This window comes from Misgurnus anguillicaudatus, chromosome 10, assembly GCF_027580225.2.
Source record: "Misgurnus anguillicaudatus chromosome 10, ASM2758022v2, whole genome shotgun sequence".
Taxonomy (NCBI): domain Eukaryota; kingdom Metazoa; phylum Chordata; class Actinopteri; order Cypriniformes; family Cobitidae; genus Misgurnus; species Misgurnus anguillicaudatus.
This window is the reverse complement of record NC_073346.2, coordinates 9,712,376-9,723,557: the sequence shown is the minus strand read 5'-3', so window position 1 is coordinate 9,723,557 and position 11,182 is coordinate 9,712,376. Positions and strand designations below refer to the sequence as shown.

The following is an 11,182-nucleotide window of genomic DNA, read 5'->3' as shown; positions in this document are numbered from 1 at the left end:
CCTCAACAATGAAAGGAGGTATAAGAAATGTAAATAGTTTGGATGATGGTTTCCATGAAGTCTACAGCTGAAAATATTTATGCTTTGAATTTTTCAAATTTTTTATCAATAAATATGTACATTTGACAGATTTGAGTAAATTGTTAAAGAGCACCTATTTTCCAAAGCACGATTTTACGCATCCTTTGGTGTGTGTACATGTAAACGATATGCAAACATACAAATCCCAAAGTAAACGATGACGCGAGTTATAGTCTCCAACTTAAATCTTTATTTTTGAACTGCAACAAACACACGGATTGTAGGCAACAGTTTACTTCCTCAGCCTGTTTACGTGGACACAACAGTCATTATCATAATTCCACTCGCTTCTGACGTACAGCCTGTAAATCGTTTATGTTTTCTTATATAAAAAATTTCTTACTGACTACTTAAACCATGACTCAAATATGAGTTTTGTGCACACGTTTTTCCTCCTCCTTTCCAATGTGCTATCGACACGGCATTCTGAAAAGAAGAACTATTTTCAACTTGCTGTGGCACCGACGTGCCTGGAAAAAAGCATGTGTGTTGCGACCGTGTCACTCTCTATTTTAGCGCACTTGCTGTGTGTCTACATTAAAAATAAAATATTTGCACACGCAAAAGATGCGAAATATGAACTGCAACTTAGACTTTCGGATCCCATTGTAAATATCAAACATGTGTGCTTTTTACAATTTGCTAGTTGAAAAGCAGGTTTACACACAGTGCACACATTACAAGTGATAGTTTACGCAAAAAACTTAACTTTGTCATTATTTGGCTTCAGAACCCAATAACAGATTTTTTTATTGTTGTTTTGGGTATTCTGGTTACTGTTGGGATGGATGGTGACCTCTTCTTTAAGCTTCAAAAGAACCCAAAAATAACCACACTCGATTTGTGTCAATATATTTTAGGTGTCCTTCAGTCATACAAAAGGGTTTTGTGAAAACACAACCAAAATATAATCCAATATTTGATAATTTATGAAAGTCTTTCATTCAGTGCACATTCTCTGTGTCTCGTCTGTTGTTTAGTCAGTTTTAGGATTTTTACTTTAATTTGTAACAATTTAAACAACAGCGATATCCACAATAAGAAAATGAAGGAGTGAAATCCTCAGGACACATAAAATATATGACACAAGTTGAATGGGGGTAACTATTTAAAGGGGACATTCACAAGACTTTTTTAAGATGTAAAATAAATCTAGAGTCCTTAGTGTACGTTTGTAGTATACGTAGTTTCAGCTCAAAATACCATATAGATAATTTATTATAGCATGATAAATTTGCCACTTTGTAGGTGTGAGCAAAAATCTGTCGTTTTTTTGGTGTGTCCTTTTAAATGCAAATGAGTTGATCTCATCTCAACGGACACTCCACTTTTTTTTGAAAATATGCTAATTTTCCAGCTCCCCTAGAGTTAAATTTTTTTTTCCATTTTGGAATCCATTCAGCTGATCTCCGGGTCTAGCTGTAGCCAGGGCCGGCGCCACGAGGGGGCGTGAGGGGGCGTCGCCCCCTCACCGGCACTTTCCCGCCCCCTTATATCACCATTAATGTTGAATGGGATTTTAATGATACAATTTTATTTAAAAATCACATTTGCCTTGTGTATTGTCTTCCTAAAGTGAATTTAATAGTCTAATTATTTAACAAAACAAAAAAAATCAAGTGTGCATGTATTCTGTTGTCTACCGTGACATTAATAAATACACGCCCACTCCATGGCTTGTTACACTTCAAGCGGCGCCACTAGAACTGTGAGGCGATGACGTCAAAGCGCCGCGGGAGCGAGATGAAATTACACTTTGCATGATTTCTCGAATCGTTCTCGCGGTACTTTGACGTCATCCAGCTGTCGGTTCTTGCAGCGCCGCATGGAGTTGAACAAGCCTTTTGTGTTGACGGGTTGACCCACGTCGACAATGACCCCGCGTTCTCAGTCTCAGCGGGAAATCAAGATGTCGAAGTGCGAAAGGATATCAAAAGTTACAGAAAGGAGTGGGAGAGTGACCCGGTCCTGCCCTGTAGCAATGGATATATGGAAAATAGCACTGCAAATTCTGCAAACCGGACTCCGGATTATCACACATCAATTAATGCCGTGGCGTATCGGAGCATTTCAGGTGCACAGAACCAAATGTTCGGCTGTCATGTCAATTCTGGCACCATGAACTTCAGCCAGACTGTACATAGTTTTGAAAAGTTCAGATGTTTATGTTCTTCAGCATACTTGCAAGTTAAAGTACAACCAACCTATTATTGTTCTGCATTTAATGTTAAAGGTAAGCATACGATCTCTCTGTCACACACACCTGTTTATCAGAAGTAAAATACATGTATTATTATTAATATTAATAGATAAAAAACAGACATTTAATTTATAATTAACGAATAGGTATTTGAATTAGCCTATCCTAAAGCATAGCTAAATGTGTAAACGTGCTTGTCATTTTGCTATTGTGGTTCTCTATCTGCTGGTGTTTCGCTAGCTTATGGTGACTTACTTGTGGCAGTTAAAAACAACTACGTTAAATGATCAAATTGAACCAAAATTTAGATAAAATGTTGCGTTTGGACCGTTTTTGCGCTAGAAACCATTTGCAAACACTGTCCCCCACCATTACGTGAAAATTATTTGCACTACGGAAAGCAAACACAAAGTATTATATTGCATTAACTAATTTCACCATGGACATTCGAAATGGATTAAAAAGAAACTACCTCTGGCTGGGTCTGAACTTCAAATGAGCAGTGTTGTGCTGTTAAGTAACGTTAGGTAGGCTATGCTTTTTTGTTGTTTTATATAGTAAAAGTGTTCAGATCATGTACGTTGCTCACTATAGCTGTGGTTTTTGTGGTTGTATTCCAGAGATGTTTGTTTATAACACGTTAAAGCTTAAGGGACGTACCAAAGCTATATGTATTTTCTAGCTTGGGGAATTAAATGCATTTTGTGTGATCGCCCCCTCTGGTATTTAAGACGCCCCCTCATCAGCGCTCGGCTGGCGCCGGCACTGGCTGTAGCACTTCTAGCATAGCTTAGCATAATCTGTTGAATCTGATTAGACCATTAGCATCGCGCTAAAAAATAAAAAAGAGAGTTTCGATATTTTTCCTATTTAAAACTTGACTCTTCTGTACTTACATCGTGTACTTAAGACCGACAGAAAATTAAAAGTTGTGATTTTCTAGGCAGATATGGATACTCTCACTCTGGCATAGTAATCAAGGACTTTGCTGCCGTAACATGGCTGCAAGAGGTGCAATGATATTACGCAGGGCCTGAAAATAGTCCCCTGCTATTAAAAGCAACCAAGGGAACTATTTTCGGGCAGTGCATAATATCATTGCACCTCCTGCAGCCATGTCACGGTCTTAGTACAGGATGTAACTACAGAAGAGTCAAGTTTTAAATATCGAAAAAATATCGAAACTCTTTATGTTATTTTTTAGCGCAATGCTAATGGTCTACTCAGATTCAATGGATTGTGCTAAGCTATGCTAAAAGTGCTACAGCTAGACCAGAAGATTGGCTGAATGGATTCCAAAATGGCAAAAATTAAACGTCTAAATCCAGGGGAGCTGGAAAAACAGCATACTTAAAAAAAGTGGAGTGTTCCTTTTAAACATGAATAAAGTCAGATTTTCATGATATGTTCACCTTAACACTTTTGGGTCTTTTTGAAACTTGAAGGGCTTTCTGGTTACTATGGGGGTGGATTGTGACTGCCTCAGAAAAAATGGCCACAGCAGTTCACACTGTTGATGTGAGATGTGGCATTCAGCACATACTGTATGTGACACTGTTGAACTTTACTGGCATATAATCACAAGATAGAAGGAGAAGGGAATAGACAAAATGGCAAAGAAATGCCTTTCTTATTACCTGACAGGCGGTCGGTTCAGATGTTGTCTTGCTCTGGAATAATGAAATATCAGAGCTGACACAAAACGCAGCAGACATGGCCGTCCATCTGATCTTAATGTCAGGAGAGAGATTCTGCTCTTTCTGTCTTTCCGGCACACTGTTGCCTGCCCACTATCACGCTTTACTGCTTACAGACAGACACGTTTACTTCCGATCAAACCTTTTGTCAAAATGTACAACAGCAGCCTATAGTTTGATAATAAACTGAAAGAAAAGGATTCATCTGAAAGGAGACATATCATAAAATCTGATTTTTTCCATGTTTAAGTGCTATAATTGGGTCCCCAGTGCTTCTATCAACCTAAAAATATGTGAAAAAGATCAACCCAATAACTTAGTTTGGTAAACCATTCTTTGCATGTGAAAAATGTCTACAAAATATCTGATATTCAGGTTATCAAAAAAGGTTCAAAATTATCATAGTTAAATTATTTGAACGTTTATTGCATTTTTTATAGAAATTAACATGTAGTTTTTTTTACTGTAAATGGTTTGCCTGTATCTATATTTAAATTCTTTAAATAAAACTGTAAATAAATATTATAGATTTATGTATTTAAATATACACTCTTAAGAAAAATGGTTCTATATAGTACCAAATAAGAGTTCTTCAGCTTGTAACAATAGCAGCATCCTTTCTGGTACTATATAGAACCCTTTTTTAGATGGTTCTATATAGAACCTTGCCTTGAAAAAGTGCTAAATAGAACCTCAGTGGTGCTATAAAGAACCCTTTCATTTATCAGCAGTCAGGAGGATTATTTTTTTATTTGTTTTTTCTTATTTATAGCACTTTATAAGGTTTAAAAGTTTAAAAACAGAATTGCAAGACATCAGAACATACTTTTATTTTCACTTTTTCATTACATGAGGTGTCATACAATAATAAATATGTGCATTAAAATCACAATCAGAATAAATATATAAATTATTATGCAAATATAACAAATCACTACTCAAATAAGATATGGATGTTAAATAACAGCTTCAATATTAAATAAATTAACAATAAAATTTGGCAATTAAAATCATTTTAAATAGACAACAATTACATGAAATCAATAAAATCATGACATCAACATCAAAACATGCAAATGATAATAAATCCTGAATATTAACATATTATTGACATTACATTCAGATGTAAACACTTTAGCACAAACAGATTGATGACATAGAATACAAATGAATGGGATGTTTATAATGCATTATTAACTGTAAAAATAAAAGTCAATAGGATTGTGTCAATCTTTGTAGAATCTCACCAAAAAAGTCCATATTATTTTCTTTACGGGATCATCCAATACTCCAATACTCCATCCAATGTTCTTTGTTTTGTTGCAATGATGCTGAACATTTAGTCAGATAAGAGTAAGTTAAGAAATGGTCTGCTATTGTCATGTTGATCTTGAGACGCAGGCTGTGAATAACACAGATCTCCATCACCTGGCTGTGGTCATCATCATACAAGGTTGAGCATCAGGCTGAACAAGATTTGGATCTGTTGGAGATGGGAGAAAGGATAAGACATGGAGACAAAACAAGTTAATATTAGACTGGAGTTTGCTTACATACTGTATGTAAAACATGATTTGACAGAATTTTTAATATGATTCTGCTCAAGATACCTGTTTTGTCAGTAAATAGGTGAATGCTTGGTGAAAGATTTATTTATAAATTGAATTCACTCAATTCACATAAACCTCTGTTATCAAGCCAATGGCAGACCTCCAGAGCTTCACTCATGATCCACCTACAACAGATAGACAAAAATAATTCTGTTATCTCAAGTAAATGTGCCACAAGATCACACACATAATCTCCAAAATGTTTAAACAGTAAATAACTATTATTTTAATGCCAGGATTGAAAGTAACATGCATACATCACCTTTAAAAACAGGATGTGTCTTTCATATCAAGCGGTCATACGCACTGCCTTCACTCCCAGCATAAGCAAGATTACCTCACATATGAAAACTCTGAAATATCAATAAAAAAACTAAACACATGTTGTACCACATTCTTTTCATAATTAGTTTAATAAACTTAATGTAAAATATACATGTATATGCTTGATAACAAACACTATAACAAATCATTATCCTAAGTCATTGTTAAAGCAGAGTCCCTAAAATATATCATTTAAAACAATATGAAGATTACCTGCTTTAAAGGGAATGAAGCTTACAGTATGTTGACCTGTTATAAAAGAAATAAAGTACATCAAAAACACGCAAAACCTCAATTTTGCAAAATGTTTAAACAGTAAATATTATTATTTTAATGCCAGGATTGAAAGTAACATGCATACATCACCTTTAAAAATAGAATGTGTCTATATCAAGTGGTCATACGCACTGCCTTCACTCCCAGTAAGATTACCTCACATACAAAAACTCTGAAATATCAATAAAAAAAACGAAACACATGATGTACCACATACTTCTGATAATTAGTTTAATAAACTTAATGTACAATATACATGTACAGTATATGCTTTATAACACTTTAACAAATCATTATCCTAAGTCATTGTTAAAGAAGAGTCTCCTATCATTTAAAACAGTATGAAGCTTACCTGCTTTAAAGTGAATGAAGCTTACAGTATAACGTTTACCTGTTATAAAATAAATAAAATACAATAAGAACACACAAAACTTCAATTTTCAAAATGTTTTTAACAGTAAATGATGATTATTTTACTCTCTTACCTGCTTGTGATGTTAATCTGCTGGCGGTTCAGCAGGACTGATGATTCAGGGCTTTTACAGGTGAAAATAATCAGGAGGCAGCTTGAAAATAACTGACTAAATTTAAAATCAAAAAAGGAGGGAAATAAAGAACCCTTTTGCCAAGACAAAGAACCATATCAGCAAAAAATGGTTCTTCAGTAAGCTATGGTTCTATATAGAACCTTTACCATCGTTTCAGAACCTTTGAAGAACCTTTTTTCTTAAGAGTGATAGGGATTATGTATTTTGTAGCCCAACCTGGAAGTTAGCTGGACTCATGACTCATTGACTTGCCAAAAGATTATTAATTTTCCCCATAGATTTTGGATTATCGCAAACAATAAATTCTGAGTCTAGTCAATCAAATTTGAGTCGCCAACCTTGAACCTTTTAGTCTTTAGCTCTGTGTTGTTTTATGTAGTTCACTGTCTGTATGTAGCACCATGATCCTACAGAAACGTCTCATTGGAAAAGGATGTGGAAAGGATGGTCTTGTTCCTCTTCATACTGTATCTGCTCACACACACACAGTCATCCTTAAAAATGTAATTTGCAGGCTCACTGTCGGGTACGAGACGTGATGAGCCGGTGATATCAGGCTGCTCAGCCTGGAGTCAAATGCTGACTCTGATGTGAGAGTGAGAGACGGGGGTGATGACAAGCCCAGTTGTCGTGGAAATAATCTGTGCAAATGGTCCAGGGGAGACAGCGACAAGTGGCGGGTGACTGCTCAAGTGTTGCATGGGATAGATCTTATTTTACAAAATCTCATCATGAACATATGTAAAAATAACAAATTTACACAGGTGTTGAGAAGGTACACTGTTTAGTTCGGATCTATATTGCTTTAATCTTACGTTTAAAACATTGCATTATGTTTGGCAGATATTACACACTTTACATTTTTATAAAATCACATGTGTGCCCACAGGGAAAGATTTATATTGTACTGACATGTAAATACTAATTTACATGGATTTGCTATGGATTGCCTTGTGGAAAATACTGTTTTTTGTTATGGAGATTATAAAAAGAAGTGTTATGCTACAATGTGTAGTAGCAATGTGCTCACATTTAAAGGGTACATTTCACAAAGCTTTTTTATTTGTTTATTGGACTTTTTATAAAAATTACAGGATGCAGATACAGGAAAATGAAAAAAATATTTTACCCCACTCCCAAAAAGAAAAAAAAACTATATTAAAGTATATTTAAGAAACTGGAAAAAAAATCACAAGGCTTTTTTAAGATATCAAATAAATCTTTGGTTTCCCCAGAGTACATATGTGAAGTTCTAGCTCAAAATACCCTGTATATTATTTATTATAGCATGTTAAAAATGCCACTATGTAGGTGTGAGCAAAAATTTGCTGTTTTTGGGTGTGTCCTTTTATATGCAAATGAGCTGATCTCTGCACTAAATGGCAAATCTAAGTTACTGGGTTGATCTTTTTCACATTTTTTTTAAGGTTGATAGAAGCATCGGGGACCCAATTTTAGCACTTTAACATGAAAAAAGTCAGATTTTCATGATATGTCCTCTTTAAAGTATTAGAAAACTTAACCTACTGTATGCTAAGTTGTTTTAACCCATTGCTGGGTCAAATATAAAATAATTCTGGGCTAGGTTTGTCACTTTTTGACACTAAGCAAACTTCTTACTTAACTCTTTATGTACTGTTTCATAGAAGACCATTCATCTGAAAACACAAAACCAAACTTGACAAAATTTAGAGAAAATAAATTTAAGGTGCCATAGAATGTAAAACTGTATTTACATAAGCATAGATAAATAATATGAGCTCTATACATGCACTGTAAAAAATACTTTGCTGCCTTAAAATTTTTTCTCAACTATATTTTATAAGTTGTGACTAATCTCTGTTGACATGACTTGTAAATGTGAGTTGATTTAACAAATAATTTTAAGGCAGCAAAGTATTTTTTACACTGTAGTAATGACATATTGTGAGCCTCAAACACAATTGTTTCCTCCTTCTTATGTAAACCTCATACATGCAAAAGACCGCTGGAAAACAGACCTAAATATATAACACAGACTGTGACGTTACAGTGGAGATTTACGCCCCAACATTAAATTACACATTAAGCATTTAGGCTGAAGTTCTACTATTGACATTACAGTTACGTTTTGCATGTCCATGCATACTGACAAAAAATAAAACTTACCACTCAGAACAACGCCCATTAACAATCTCCAAATAATTGATTATTCCTCAAAATCTGTATCTTCGTCTGATACAGACTCAAACATAAGGTCTGTTTACATACACACAGAGCTACTGAAATGAGCTGCTCTGTGAAACAGCCAATCAGAGCAGAGCTCAACATTATTATTCATGACCCTTTTTAATAAGGTAATAATAGACCATTTCATTTTAAAGGCAAATCCTAGAGTTGTAAATGGACATGTTTCTGGATAATTTTTGCCCTTAATAAAGCCACATACCTTAGGCAGATATCAGAGAACAATTGAACTTATTATTTCAATGCATTCTTTGGCACTGTTAACAAATAAGTTTAGATGCTTGTATAAAAAAGTGTTACAAAGCTAATTTTGTGATCTGCAGTAATGACACCTTCTCCTGTAGTTATTTTGACAGGTGATGCCTCTCTGATTCTGACGGAAAAACAGTTCCACCTCTGTGGATCCGCCGGCACAGATCCGCCCCTGCTGCTTTGATAAATATGCACAGAGAAACAGAGTGAAACATGTCTTTAATTAAAAAATGAGGTGCCAGCAAGATGTGATTAAAGTCGGCTCTCGGATTATCTCGCAGTGTCTGACACATGCATTTGAAAGAAAGTCTGAGTAGCAAGATCTCGTCGGAGCATCTCTGCTGTTTGGATGTCAGCTGACTTTTATCTCAGTCTAAAACCTTAAAGTCTTGTTAACGAATCTCCCTTAATATTATAAAACATGAATTGTATTTGTGAAGTTTCTGAAAAAGTTCATTTTGAACCAAAGGTTTTAGGTATGCACATAATTACCAAGACCAAAGACAAGCTTTAGTGGATTCACTTTAGCCATTGTGAAACACAGAATTATTTATATGATTCAGCTCAGAGACGCATGAAGAATTTTTAGGTTGCCAAAATAAAATTTGGTTCATGTTATTTGTGGTTGGCTGCCTTTGGGTCATTAAAAAGGGCAAAATTGCTGAACGAAAGACTCATTAAAACTCTGAATGCTGTATTAGGCAGTAAACAGTCAAGTTTTTATTACATTATCTGTTAAAGCACTGAATGTATACAATTACACTATGAACAGTGAAAATGAGCTGTATTTTTGCCATTTATAATTGCATGTTTGTGTTTTTCTTTACAGTGTTTTGTTAGCTCAACCGTTTCAACCATTGGTAATAACCCAGCTTAACCACCAATACCGGTTAAATATTCATATTTTAGCTTTGTTGATATTTTATTATTTGTATTGCATGATACATGTCATATTCAAATTTAACCTGCTTTTATTTCACGTGAAAGTTAAAGTTACAGTATGAATACTGTATTCTGCCGTCAAATAAATGTTATGTAATTAATGACACCTAAATTGTACCATTGACCGTTATCCTAATGTCTGTGTAAGTTTCATATATGTGCTCATTGCTGCTTAACTCTTTCCCCGCCATTGAGGAGTTATCTCGTCAATTAAGAGAAAACATTTGCATAAAACAAAAAAAAAAACATTTTCCTGATGATTTTTTATGTTAATCTGCAATACCGCGATTACCTAATTTATGAAACAAAAATGAAGCCAAAAACTTTATTTACTCATTTTAAACTCGGTGTATGTTTTAATAATAATTTAAATCTGATGTCTGACAAAATTCCTTCACAAAAATGTGAAAAGTTTGGGGAAACTTTTGTGAAAATTACAAAAAATACTGGCTAGCAACTTTTCAGAAAATGGCTGGCGGGCAACTAAAATAGACTACGCATTAACCAATTAAAACCTGCTCTAAAGCCAATTGCGCAATATTGTCATTTAAAGAGCGGGTTAGTTATGCGCCTATAAACGGGACGACAACGTGTGTTTGCTTATTACACACATGGATATGCAGCAGCACACAAACGTTTTTAAGTATGACAAATTAAAGAATAAAAATGCAAACGATTATTATTGAGTCTCTTGGACATAAATAAGGACAGAATACGGGACTATAGAAGGTGTGAAGCTGAGATCAGTTGACTAAAAGTGATTCCTCTTCAGAATTAAATTAAATTTAAAGAAATATAGATGTTGTAAAGAAGATGTCAAGCACCAAACAGCAAAATGAAGGACCATTTTATATAAATATCGAAGATGCTGTATGCCTGAAAGCCTGAATTTGCTTTACATTCACCAAAACTGTGAACCAAGCAAATCTGGAAAATATTGAACTCATTTAATGATTCCATCATGATTTTATCTAACAAATGCATCTGGCCTTATTACATGGAACATTTTATGTGATGTGAAGTATT

At 34.5% G+C, this 11,182-nt stretch overlaps 1 long non-coding RNA gene across 1 annotated transcript; it reads right to left on the bottom strand.

The window, feature by feature from the left end:
- Positions 1–4,525: 4,525 nt before the first annotated feature.
- On the bottom strand, positions 4,526–6,359 carry LOC129431391 (uncharacterized). The gene is made up of 5 exons (XR_012371695.1): positions 6,279–6,359; positions 6,126–6,161; positions 5,851–5,941; positions 5,589–5,713; positions 4,526–5,461 (listed from the first exon to the last, which is right to left on the bottom strand). It is a non-coding gene; the product is annotated as an uncharacterized lncRNA (long non-coding RNA).
- Between the last annotated feature and the right edge of the window lie 4,823 nt (positions 6,360–11,182).